Below are 10,997 nucleotides of genomic sequence, written 5' to 3' on the forward strand. Positions count from 1 at the left end.
ATACGTAATAAAAAAAATATTTAAAAAAATCAGCCTGGTGAATTACAGCTCATCTCTCATGGAAAGGTTACAGGCTATCTTTGGCAAACATTCTTGGTCCCTTAAAGAATGGGGAAGCTGAGTAAACATGGTAAAAATGAGGATGGTGAATTACAGCTCATCTCTCATGGAAAGGTTACAGGCTATCTTGGGTAAACATTCTGGGTGAGTCACCCAGTGGTCATCGTTCTCTCAGGCTGAAGGCAAAAGAACAAAGAACTCCATTCTGGTCTTCCTTTCTAGGGGTCTAAGAAACACATTGAGTTGGGTTCTTACAGTATAGCCCTGGATGTCCTGGAACTCACTTTGTAGACCAGGCTGCCTTTGAACTCAGAAATCTGCCTGTCTCTGTCTCTCAAGTGCAAAGATTAAAGGCATGTGCCACCACTGCCCAGTGAGAATTGCTTTTTCTAACTCTCTGAAGAACTGAATTGTAATTTTGATGGGTATTGCATTGAGTCTTTAGATTGCTTTGGGTTAGATATCCGGTTTTACTATATTAATTCTGCCCGTCGATGAACATGGGAGATCTTTCCATCTTCTGAGGCCTTCTTCAATTTTTTTTTGAGAGAATTATAATTCTTGTCCCTAATTTCTTTCTCAGCCTGTTTATCCTTTGAGTAGAGGAAGGCTACTGATTTGTTTGAGTTAATTTTATATCCAGTCATTTTGCTGAAGTTATTGATTAGGTTTAGGAGTTCTCTTTTGGAATTTTTGGGATCACTTAAGTATACTATTATATCATGCACAAATAATGGGGAAAATAATCACAGTAAATAGAGGGAGGAAGAGCCTTGGGAGGGAGAGAGGAGGTTGAGAACATGTTTAGTAGGTCGTAAGTTTAATAAAGAAGCCATTGGCTACCACTAAGGTGTGTGTGCCAGTACTATGTATGTAGACTATCATTCCATGATGTTTGTTGATGTTGTACATAGACATTATAGCTGAGTGTGGTTGCTGGTTGCCTATCTCCTTTCTTTTCCTTCATGGAACTTTCTGGTACCATGAAAACTAGTACTCAGGGAGAAGGTATTCATTTCCGTTTAATATTTTGTGCCTGTGAGGAGTGTTCCAGAAATGCATAGTATCTTCATCAATAAGTAATTACCTTCTATCCCTGGAAGATAATGAAGGGTAACAGAAATAGGCTATATTTGGGAGGAATCTGATAGATAGTCCTGTTTAACAACTCAAAAAATGGCTTTTCATGTCTTCTGCTATTGAGGTTTTTAAAAGTGTTTTGTTTGGAACCTTGGGAAGAACTCCATTTGTCCAGAGTGGAAACATATATATTGAATTGCATGTATTAAAGATTTAGGGTTTAGGGTTTAAGAAATAGGTTTAGGGGTGGTGGTAAATAGTTAATACTATGGTTTCATATGGCTTTGTAAACTACACTTGTTATTTGCCTCTCACTCTCCTTCTTTATTTAGCAGCCAACTCCTTCCCTAAGATGTTTCCTTTTTCTTTTTCCCCTATCAGATAACTTGTATACTGCTTTTTCCCTTTATCCCCTTCTAACCTTTCTCTTGATTTACTTTTCTCCCTTCCATAAAGAGCCCTTACTTTTCCATTTCTCCTATCAGATCACTTGTATCCTATCATTCTGGATATTAAACCTCTGTCAGATGTATAGTTAGCAAAACTTCTCTTCCATTCTGTGAGCTTTTTTTTTTTTTTAACCTGTTGATTATTTCTTTTGCTGTCAATAGATTTTTATTTTCATGAGGTTCTATTTGTTGATTGATTATTTTAATTATTGGATAAATGGAGTCCTAATGGACTAACTTTATCCTATGCATTTGAACATCTGGTATTCTCAGCATTATTTATTGAAAATGTTTTTTTTCAGCATATTTTTTGGCATATTTGTCAAATATTAAATGACAGACATGGGATCCTTAATTTTGTTCCATTGTTCAACATGTCTGTTTTTGACCTAATACCATATTGATTTTATTACTATGCCTCTGTAATATATTTTACAATCTGGAACTGAAATCCCTTTAGCATTGTTTTTTAATCTCTGTCTCAAGATTCTTTTGGTTATCTAGGATTTCTTGTGGTTGCATGAAAATTTTAGTATAGTTTTCAATTTTCTATTTCTGCAAAAAATGAGATGGGAATTTTGATCAGGATTGAGTTGAATCTGCATATCAGTTTGGTAGAATGGACATTTGTACAATGCTAATTCTCCCAGTCAAATGTGGGAGATCTTTTCATTTGCTAGTGTCTTCCTTTATCTCTTTTCTCAGAGATTTAAAATTTTCACTGTAAAGTTCTTGTATGTCTTAGTTAGGTTCATTCTGAGACATTTTATTTTCTTTGACACTATTGTGAATGGGAATGTGTCCATGATCCCCTTCTCTATTTATTTGTTGGTGGTATATAGAAAAGCTATTGAGTTATATAAGGTGATTCTATGCCCTGTCCTATTGTTGAGTCTGCTTTTCATTTTTACTGCTTTTTTTGGTAGAGGATTTGGAGTTTATTATGTATATGCATTTGCAAATAGGGACAGTAGTATGACTTCTTTCTATATAGTATTGCTTTAGTTTTCTTCTCTTGCCTTATTGCACCAGTTAGTACTTTGAGAAACAGCTGAAAAGAAGTGGACATGGTGGACATCCATGTTTCATGTCTGACTTTAGAGGGATTGTTTTAAGCTTTTCTCCATTTGGGATAATACTGGCTGTGGGCTTTTTCTTCTTGTTGTTATTTGGTCCAAGAGCCTGCCAATTTTGTTTATGTTCTCAAAGAACTTGTTAGTTCTCTCTATTGTTTCTATTTCACCTCTGGATTTTATTATTTCTTGCAGATGACTGATTTTGGATTTGGTTTCTACTTATGTTTCCAACTTTTTGAGTTGTAATATTAAGTCATCTTTGTGCTTTTTAAAAATGTTATTAATGTAGGCACTTAGAACTATAGATTTCTCTCTAGAAATATGCAACTACAAATTGTGTCACTCAAGTTTTGCTGTGTTGTGTTTTCATTTTCATGTACTTCCAGGAAGTTTTTTCTTTAATTCTTCTTTGATGAATTCAGCAATTAGTAATCTAGTAAGGAGTTCTTTAATCTCTATGAGTCTGTCTATTTACAAGAGGTGTTTACTTGCCCATTTTAGGTTTTATTATGTTGTATTCAGATAGAATAAAATATTTCAGTATTTTTGAATTTGTAAACAATGTGGTCTACTGTAGAAAAGCTTCTATGTGCTACTGATTAAAATGTATATTCTTTTTCTCTCTCTTTAAACTTGTTTTAATGGTCTCAAAATTCTGTGACAGATTTTTGGTCAAGTTGTTTCCATTAAAAAGAACTGCTTTTGAAAACTAATAACTTAAAACTCACACACACACACATACACACACACACACACAAATGGTCTTCTTTCATTCTTTCCTTCTGCATTTCCTGACACATTGTTATCATTAACCAGTCTTTTACTATTAAACTGAAATGGTCAATTGAGACAAACAGTTCTGAGACATTTTTTCCACCACTGATTAAAACTAGGGTGTCAGGTGTTAGGGATAACATTTATTTAGCCTTCTGAGCTTTCTGGGCAGACTTGGTGACTTTGCCAGTTCCAGCAGCCTTCTTGTCCACAGCTTTGATGACACCCACAGCAACTGTCTGCCTCATGTCAGAAACAGCAAAATGACCAAAGAGAGGATAGTCAGAGAAGCTCTCAACACACATGGGCTTGACAGGGATAATATCAACAATGGCAGCATCATCTGACTTCAAGAATTTGGGGCCATCTTGCAGCTTCTTACCAGAACGACGACCAATCTTTTCTTTAAGCTCAGCAAACTTGCATGCTAAGTGGGCTGTGTGACAATCCAGAACAGGAGCATAGCCAGCATTTGGCCTGGATGGTTCAGGATAATCACCTGAGCAGTGAAGCCAGCTGCTTCCATTGGTGGGTCATTTTTGCTGTCACCAGCAACACTGCCTCATCTAACATATTTGACAGACAAGTTCTTTACATTGAAGCCCACATTGTCCCCAGGAAGAGCTTCACTAAAAGCTTCATTTCACCAGATTTGACTTCAGTTGTTACATTGACTGGAGCAAAGGTAACCACCATGCCTGGTTTGAGAACACCAGTCTCCACTCGGCCCACGGGGACAGTGCCAATGCCCCCAATTTTATAGACATCCTGGAGGGGCAGTTGCAGAGGCTGGTCAGTTGGATGAGCTGGTGGCAGGATACAGTCTAAAGCTTCCAGCAGCATGGTGCCACTGGCACTGCCATCTTTACACATGACTTTCCATCCCTTGAACCAAGGCATATTAGCACTTGGCTCCAGCATGTTGTCACCATTCCAACCAGAAATTGGCACAAATGCTACTATGTCAGGGTTGTAGCCAATTTTCTTAATGTAGGTGCTGACTTCCTTAATGATTTCCTCATATCTCTTCTGACTGTATGGTGGCTCAGCGGAATCCATTTTGTTGACACCGACAATTAGCTATTTTACACCCAGGGTGTAAGCCAGAAGAGTATGCTCATGGGTCTGCCTGTTCTTGGAGATACCAGCTTCAAATTCATCAACACAAGCAACAGCAATCAGGACAGCACAGTCAGCCTGGGATGTGCCTGAATCATGTTTTTGATGAAAGTCTCTGTGTCCTGTGGCATCAATGATAGTCACATAGTACTTACTGGTCTCAAATTTCTACAGGGAGGTGTCAGCTTTCAGTTTGTCCAAGACCCAGGCGTACTTGAAGGAGCCCTTTCCCATCTCAGCGGCCTCCTTCTCAAACCTTTCAATGGTCTGTTTTTCGAGTCCACCACATTTGTAGATCAGGTGACCGGTTGTGGTGGACTTGCTGGAATCTACGAGTCCGATTACGATGATGTTGATGTGAGTCTTTTCCTTTCCCAATTTTGCTTTGAATTAACGGTGGCTTTCACAACACCTGCGTCCTGACCGCAAACCCATTACAGAAAAAAAAAAAAAAAAAAAAGCTATAAAATGTATATTTTTGGAAAGAATATTCCACTAACATCTACTAGGCCTATTTGATGCGTGATATCCTTTAATTTTGATATTTCCTTGTTTCTTGTCCCAATAACCTTTTTGCTAAAGAAAATTGAATATTAAAATCACTGTCAATGGATTGTTGTAAATCTGTAACTTTAATTCCAGTACTAAATTTTTTTATGAACTTGTGCATCCCATAATTTGGTACATGTAAATTTAGGATAGTAATGTCTTTTTATTTAGCTCTTCCCTTTATTAGAATAAAGTGTCCCTGTTTATCTCTTCTGATTATTTTTGCTATGTAGTCCTTTTTTGTTTTTTCACATGTGAAGATAAGGATGCCTCTTTGTGTTTTGGTCTCATTCAATTAGAATACATTTGCCTATAAGTTTTACTTTAAGTTGTTTTACTTTAAGTTGGTTCCTTTCTTTAATATTAAGATTTTTTTTTCTTGTAGGCAGCAGATATGTGCATTTTGTTTCTTGATCCATTTAGTCAGGCTCTGTCTTTTATTAGAGAATTGAGGACATTGAAACTTACAATTACTGTTGAAATGTATGTGCTAGTTGTCATTGTGTTTTGATTTTCAGTTTTTGTTTGGAATAGTAATTTGTATTTCAGTAATTTGTATTTCTTTCCACATTCTCTCTTGCATGCTCACTTTTCTTTTTTTTTTCTCTTTTATTTTATTTTATTTTTTAATTTTTAATATTTTTATTACATATTTTCCTCAATTACATTTCCAATGCTATCCCAAAAGTCCCCCATAGCGCCCCCCACTTCCCTACCCACCCATTCCCATTCTTTTGGCCCTGGCATTCCCCTATATTGGGGCATATAAAGTTTGCAAGTCCAATGGGCCTCTCTTTCCATTGATGGCCGACTAGGCCATCTTTCGATACATATGCAGCTAGAGACAAGAGCTCCGGGGTACTGGTTAGTACATCATGTTGTTCCAACAATAGGGTTGCAGATCCCTTTAGCTCCTTGGGTACTTTCTCTAGCTTCTCCATTGGGAGCCCTGTGATACATCCAATAGCTGACTGTGAGCATCCACTCCTGTGTTTGCTAGGCCCCGGCATCGTATCACAAGAGACAGCTATATTTGGGTCCTTTCAGCAAAATCTTGCTAGTGTATGCAATGGTGTCAGCGTTTAGAAGCTGCTTATGGGAAGGATCCCTGGATACGGCAGTCTCTAAATGGTCCATCCTTTCATCACAGCTACGAACTTTGTCTCTGTAACTCCTTCCCTGGGTGTTTTGTTCCGAATTCTAAGAAGGGGCACAGTGTCCACACTTTGGTCTTCATTCTTCTTGAGTTTCATGCGTTTAGCAAATTGTATCTTATATCTTGGGTATCCTAAGTTTTGGGCTAATATCCACTTATCAGTGAATACATATTGTGTGAGTTCTTTCGTGATTGTGTTACCTCACTCAAGATGATGCCCTCCAGGTCCATCCATTTGGCTAGGAATTTCATAAATTCATTCTTTTTAATAGCTGAGTAGTACTCCATTGTGTAAATGTACCATAATTTCTGTATCCATTCCTCTGTTGAGGGACATCTGGGTTCTTTCCAGCTTCTGGCTATTATAAATAGGGCTGCTATGAACATAGTGGAGCATGTGTCCTTTTTACCGGTTGGGACATCTTCTGGATATATGCCCAGGAGAGGTATTGCTGGATCCTCCGGTAGTACTATGTCCAATTTTCTGAGGAACCGCCAGACTGATTTCCAGAGTGGTTGTACAAGCTTGCAATCCCACCAACAATGGAGGAGTGTTCCTCTTTCTCCACATCCTCACCAGCATCTGCTGTCACCTGAATTTTTGATCTTAGCCATTCTGACTGGTGTGAGGTGGAATCTCAGTATGTTTTGATTTGCATTTCCCTGATGATTAAGGATGTTGAACATTTTTTCAGGTGCTTCTCTGCCATTCGGTATTCCTCAGGTGAGAATTCTTTGTTCACTTCTGAGCCCCATTTTTTAATGGGGTTATTTGACTTTCTGGAGTCCACCTTCTTGAGTTCTTTATATATATTGGATATTAGTCCCTTATCTGATTTAGGATAGGTGAAGATCCTTTCCCAATCTGTTGGTGATTTTTTTTGTCTTATTGATGGTGTCTTTTGCCTTGCAGAAGCTTTGCAGTTTCATGAGGTCCCACTTGTCAATTCTCGATCTTACAGCACAAGCCATTGCTGTTCTATTCAAGAATTTTTCCCCTGTGCCCATATCTTCAAGGCTTTTCCCCACTTTCTCCTCTATAAGTTTCAGAAACCAAGACCACTCACCATCATCAGAACCCAGCATGCTCACTTTTCTTATCAGCTCAAAATACTGTTGTCTATATTTTTCTTAGGTTACATTTGTTGAATACATTTTTAAACACCTTTTTATGTTGTAGAAAAAATTTTTTCTTTCATTCATTGAAGATAGTTTTGTGGGTATATATAATTTTGGTTTGGCTGTTATGCTCTTTTATGACTTTGAATGCGTTGCTCCAGGATCTTCTAGCTTTCAAAGTTTCCACTGAGATATCAGCTGTTATTTTGAAGGGTTTTCTTTTAGATGTGGCTTGCATTTTTTATCTTGAAGTTTTAAGTAGACTTTTTTTTTTTTGTCATGGATACTTAATGTTTAAACTATGACATGATGTTGGGATTTTCTTTTTCAGTCTTGTTTATGTTGTTTTCTCTGTGCTTCTTGTATCAATGCGGGTGTGTATTTCCTTAATTTGGGGATATTTGTTCTATGATCTTGTTAAAGATATGGTCTATGCCATTGACTTGTGATTTTCCTCACATATTTCTGGCCAAAATCTGAGAGTTTTGAGGCTGTTTTGTTTTTGTTTTTACTGTGTCCCATAGTTTTTGCATGCTTGTTTCCTATGTTTTTGTTTGTCTTGTGTTAAATCTTTTATGTTCCTTCATTATTGGTCTATGTTCTCTATTTTACCTTTGATACCCAATTTTCTTTCTTCTGCTTGATTCCTTCTACTTGGAAGGTTTCCTTTGCATATTCTAGTTGGGCTTTGTGTGTTTGTTTTGTTTTAATTCTATCTTCATTTCAGTTTGAGTTCTCTTCTTTTTTTAAAATTTGATATGTTCTTTATTTACATTTCAAATGTTATCCCCTTTCTCAGTTTACTGCTCCCCCACCCCAGAAAATCCCTATTCCATCCTCCCTCCCCCTGCTTCTATGAGGGTGTTCCCCCACCCCCACCCACCTCCCCCACTCCCGCCTCCCCAATCTAGCATTCCGGACACTGGGCCACTGGGACTTCACAGCACCAAGGGCCTCTTCTCCCATTGATGCCTGACAAGGACCTCCTCTGCTACATATGCAGCTGGAGCTGTGGGTCCTTCCATGTATACTCTTTGGTTGAGTTCTCTTCAATATTTCTATAAGTTTATGAATTCCACTTTCACATCCAAAATTGGCTTTGACATTTCTATCATCTTGTGTTCTCTTGGGTATCACTCGGTCACTTATTCTCCTTTAGCTCTACTCCTTGATTTCATTGAGCTGTTTCTTCGTGTCTTCTTTAAATTTCTTAAATCCTTTGAGCAGGTTTATGATTGTTCTTTCAACTTATGTCCCGAAGTTTATCTAGGTAACTAATATTGTCAAGTATTTCTTCAGGGCTGGTAGGTTTTGGAGAGAAGTTACTAGCTTTACTTTTCAATTGCTGGTATTCTTAAAATGCAATCTGTCTGCACAGGTGGACTTTGTTTTTTTTAAGGTTGTTATGGATGGAGCATGAGCTATGAGAAAGGATTATATCTGAGGTAGGTTGAGTCTAAAGACTGAAAATGGTTTGGATGAAAGCAGTCCTATGAGCATTGGAAATTGGGATGATGTACAGGATATTCTTGTTCCAAGTTGGGAGTGTGAAGTTAGACAAGTATGACAAGAATATTTGGATATTATGTGGGAGAGCCCTGTGTTATAGGAGGTAGGTTGAGAGGATATTGCCCCAAGATTAGATCTCCTCTGCATTGGAAGTAGGGAGTAACAGACTAATATTGTGTACTGGCAATGGACCCTAAGCTAAATCTAGTGGGTTATGAACAGGAATAGATAAAGAGTTCTGGGGAACTCATCAAAATTGACCCTGAAGGATGATATTGAAGGTCTGAGTAAAGGTTAGGGTAGTAAACGTTGCCAAAAGGGTCCCATGAGTCTGTGGGGGTAGAGCAGGTCTTAGTGGGAGCCTAGATGTTGGGTATAGCACAGAAGGATACAATGAGAATAAGAGAGAACATGGAATTTGGTACTGCAAGGAAGCCTACAAGCCAGTACTAAAAGGGACAGGTGACCAGACTAGCCCAAGACACTAGCTTTGGGGCCTTGATAGTATTCAGAGTAAAGTAGAAAAACAAATATCATTTAGGGTCAGGGTTTATTCATTAGGCTATACCCTGGAGGAGACAGAGGAAGCCTGGGAATAGATTTTGGTGGTTAAAGTTTCACTTTCTTTTAAATATCCTAAGTTTCTTTCAAAGTTTAAAGCCTCTCGAAAATATTTAAGGGCTGTCTAAATATATTAAACATCTTTCTAAAATATGAAAAGATTCTGTAAAATATCTAAAGCATCTATAAAACTCAAAGGTCTCTCTGTAGTGGTTCAAATTCTCCCAACTATGGAATCTCTTAACATAAAAATCAAGTCCTGCACTTTCTTATTCCAATAGGAAAGAATCGATGCATAGCCATAATCAAATGAGAGGAAAAACTAAATTTGTACAATATAAAAAAATTGACACTTAATGTCTGGGAGCCTTCCATGTTCCTCTTGTTTCCACAGAGTTTTTCTACAAGAGGGTTAGACAATCATCAGAAGACTCTCTTAGTCCTCTTCAGGGATTGCGCCCCTGACACATGGTTTCAGCCTCAACTTTTTTTTTCTGACCTCTTCAGTCTTGGGTCTTCCATTGAAACTGAAGGTCTTTCTCACCAAAAGTTTATCCTGGCTTCTCTTTAACAACTCCCGCCCTGGCAAAAAAACAAAACAAAACAAAACAAAACAAACAAACAAACAAACAAACAAAAAGCTCCAAGCTCCAAGTCCTTTCTATGACCTTAATCCATATAATCAATATTAGTACCACCTGAATAACTCTTATACCATACCAAGTTTAGAACCCAGAAGGAGATGGACCTTTTTCTCTCTTGAACTTAGGTTCTATGTGATGAGCCTGAGGAAATTTTCCCAAATGTATCTCTGTCTCTCTCTAGTTACCAGTAACATCTTTGCTCCAGTCAATCAGCACCAATTGTTTCAATAAAGCAAAGGTTTTACTTCAGTGGTGCTGGTTATGTATTAACCATAGCCAACTCTGTAGCTCCAGTTAATCAGGTACAATAGATTCTTAATTCAAAATATTGAATGTTCTCAACAAAGTCTTTAAGAGGGTTGCAAATTTCCACAGCTGAAACTTCATAAGTCAGAATTGCATCATCTGTACCTTCTCAGATTTATTTTCTTAGTACCCACAACAAATTACTAATCTCTGATTACTCAATGGCTTTTCCATCTAAAACTTCAAATGCCACAGAAATGCTTCCAAGATCACAACATGTCCAGGTTTGTCACACAATACAGCAATACCTCACAACTTAGTATAGATTTGAGTCTTAGGGTTTTTAATTTTGCAGCTTATAATTCAACTTCTAAGTTGAATTCAGAGCAGAAACCTGAAGGTCAGGCTGATTCAGAAGCCATAGGTATTTGCTGTTTTTTGGCATGTTCCCCATGGCTTGTTCTGCTATCCTGTTGTTTTTGTTTTTGTTTTTGTTTTGTTTTTGTTTTTCCAGAACCCAGAACCACAGGCCCAGGTTTAGCACTGCTCCCAGTTAGCTGAGCCTTCCCAAATCAATTGTGGTTCTAGAAAATGTACCACAGGCTTGTCCACAGGTAAAGTTGGTATTTTCTCAATTCCTTTCAAATGACTCTAA

General features: G+C 37.8%; 1 pseudogene; it reads right to left on the minus strand.

The window, feature by feature from the left end:
* Positions 1-3,569: 3,569 nt before the first annotated feature.
* LOC110293342 (elongation factor 1-alpha 1 pseudogene) lies at positions 3,570-7,349 on the minus strand (annotated as a pseudogene).
* Between the last annotated feature and the right edge of the window lie 3,648 nt (positions 7,350-10,997).

Source organism: Mus caroli, unplaced genomic scaffold (genome assembly GCF_978045245.1).
Source record: "Mus caroli unplaced genomic scaffold, Mus_caroli_1 scaffold_6, whole genome shotgun sequence".
Classification (NCBI taxonomy): domain Eukaryota; kingdom Metazoa; phylum Chordata; class Mammalia; order Rodentia; family Muridae; genus Mus; species Mus caroli.